Here is a 2811-nt window from a genome sequence, read left to right on the forward strand (position 1 = left end):
AATTTGTTGGCATAACAAACCAGATATTTGTGATAATGAGAATAATTTTTGAATTAGAAGTATTACTTAAATGTTGTGGAGTTGGTATATAACACATCTTCCAAGTGTTTATTTAATAATAACACCTAATTATTTGAAAAGTGGAAGCATGTATTTCAGAGTGATTAAAAATTTTACTTAATACAACATTTATGTTTATTAGAAAATGCAACAATGTCATTTTTAGTAAAAGTTCCTCATGACTGGGCTTCGCGAACAAAGATTTGGGAAGGCTCTATCCACATTTGTTACAGGTACACTGGTGGCTAAAAAGGCCAATACGAGACAGACATATCTGATTGCAAAAGGCACAGCAGAAAGACTCCTTAGGTGGTATATTCTGCAAAACATGGTTCTGTCTGCGCTGTCTTTTCTCCTCAAGAGTGATCCTGCGTGTGTTCTCAAAGGAAACAGCAGCATTATAGATGGTGTGTCTCCAGGCCTCCCGGTTGGAGGCCAGAGTAGACCAGTGATGATGATCAATATGACCAAGGCTGAGATGTTGTTTCAGGGAGTCCTTGTATCTTCTCTTTGGGGCTCCTCTCTTGCGGCAGCTGGTGGCAAGTTCACCATAAAGCAAGATCTTAGGGAGGCGATGGTCCTTCATCCTTGAGACGTGTCCTGCCCAGCGCAGCTGTGTTCTCAGCAACATGGCCTCAATACTTGTGACTGCTGCTTGTTCTAGACCAGATGTATTGGTCACGTAATCTGATCAGTGGATGTTTAGGATTGTATGGAGGCAGTGTTGATGGAAGCGTTCTAGGAGACACAGGTGGTGGTGGTAGATGACCCATGACTCGGAACCATACAAGAGAGTAGACAGCACTGTGGCTCTGTAAACACTGATCTTGGTACTTTTCTTCAAGTGTTTAATATGCCATACTCTTTTGTGGAGTTTTCCAAAAGCACTGTATGCCTTTGCTAACCTGTTGTCTATCTCTCCGTCAATCTTACCATCCGAAAGTAAAAGTTCATAGTCTGTTCATAAAAAAGCACTGGGCATTTAAAACTGCTGGAATTCTTGTTTGACAAATCACCAAAGATCTAGAAAATTTTTAGGTCACTTTCCTATTACTTGACAGTAAAAAAAACCCCAAACCCCCAAACTACTGGTGGATTTGAAAATAGTTAGGTCACACTGATTGCAGAGTTTTTACTTTACAAGTCTAAAAGCACAAATCTAAAACTGGTCCCAGTTTATACTAAGTAATTTTTGCTTGACCTTCTCTGCACATAAAAATAATGTTAAGGAAAACACAGTCAAGGACAAGAAATTATTCTGGGGGGAACGATAGTTTTTGGCAGTGCAAATACTAAGAGCAACTGCAGAGAATAAGGTTTCTCAGTCAATATTATTGGCTATGTCACAATCAGCACTTCCTTGCTATGCCCCTGACTCATCTCTGGTTGCCACATTGCAAGGGTGGTAAGAAGTAATTGAAACTCTTGTTCCACCTTTCCTTTAAGGAGGACATATCTCCTCTAGATTCTACCCATGAACATAAAATTCTCAGTTCTGGTTTGTTCTGCTTTGTTGCAGTAGGTTGATGTAGATTTTCTTTCATGTGAAAGAAAAAAGAGCAACACATACATGATTAATATAGCACCTGTTCAGAATGCAAACCTTGGAATTTAGCTGGAATCCTTTATGGGAAGGTCAAACTCAAAGCAACATGCATATCAGTTCCTCTTTTAATTAAGTTCTAAGGTATCCAGTATTTTATCCATAGTCTACATTGATATTAAATATAAGTCAAATTGGTCTTTGTTCCTATTCAACATAATACTGCTCTCTGGTCTTCATCTAAAGGTGAAGGCACATGGTGTGATTCTTAGGGTAGTCCTGTGCAGAGCCAGGAGTTGAATTTCTATGACCCTTGTGGGTCCTTTCCAACTCAGGATATTCTATGATTCTGTGATTCTAAAGATGCAGTTGTACATATCTGTCCCTGGTGTTGTTTCATGGAAATGCACTTCCTGTTGAACTCATAGTCATTACGAGAACTAGGATCTCAGGCAAGCTCCACAATACATTGCAAATGTACAAATATACACACACATATATTTATGTACTGGACCTATATTTTTTCTATAAAATTGTCAATGTGTTCCTTTTGCATTCATGAAATATTATGGGCTCCCTCTGGTGGGCCAAAACAATATCTTTGTATTGTAGAGTCACTGTAAAGTGTTGGGAGCCCATTTAGCCTGAAGGCAAAGAAATGTTTGTTCTGTGTATCTAGGGTTAGTAGTTCAAATCCGGATTTCTTAGCTAATTTTGATTTCTTTCCAGTTTGTAGTTCTGTCTCAGAAACACTGTATTTTCAATGCTTAATTCTCAAACCTGAAAATAATTTAATTACAAAATATATTAATGAAAAGACTAAATAACCTGAATTAAAGCTGAAGGTTCAGGTTTCATGGATACATAAAACACTAACCAAGAGGAACAATAGGTCTCCCAAATGAATCACACAGATACTATTTCGATAGATTACTAAAACAATTCTTTTTTTTTTCCAGAGTATTCCACATGAAGTAGTTTTGCACACTAAACCTAGTTGCTCTGAAGAGCTTGTTGTGTCTATATCTCATAAGATGAATTGCTTGTTCAAAATCAGGACTGTACCTTGCTTGTTAGTACTTTTTCTGTAGAAATATTTTTTCATTTTTTCTACAGTTTCAGTGAAATTATGGTGATCCTATCTCTGTGAAGTGAATAGTAAGCTTTCTTAATCCTTTCCTCTTTAACATGCAATTTACTTAATGTGG

General features: G+C 37.5%; 1 long non-coding RNA gene across 1 annotated transcript in view; it reads left to right on the forward strand.

Annotated features, from left to right (window-relative positions):
- The first annotated feature begins 1009 nt into the window (after positions 1 to 1009).
- Positions 1010 to 2811, forward strand: part of LOC113943494 — a 3526-nt gene continuing 1724 nt past the window's right edge. Inside the window, exon 1 of the long non-coding RNA XR_003526343.1 lies at positions 1010 to 2761. This is a non-coding gene — a long non-coding RNA (uncharacterized LOC113943494). The remainder of the gene's footprint in view (positions 2762 to 2811) is intronic.

This window comes from Corapipo altera, unplaced genomic scaffold, assembly GCF_003945725.1.
Source record: "Corapipo altera isolate COAL_440 unplaced genomic scaffold, ASM394572v1 61411, whole genome shotgun sequence".
Taxonomy (NCBI): Eukaryota; Metazoa; Chordata; class Aves; order Passeriformes; family Pipridae; genus Corapipo; species Corapipo altera.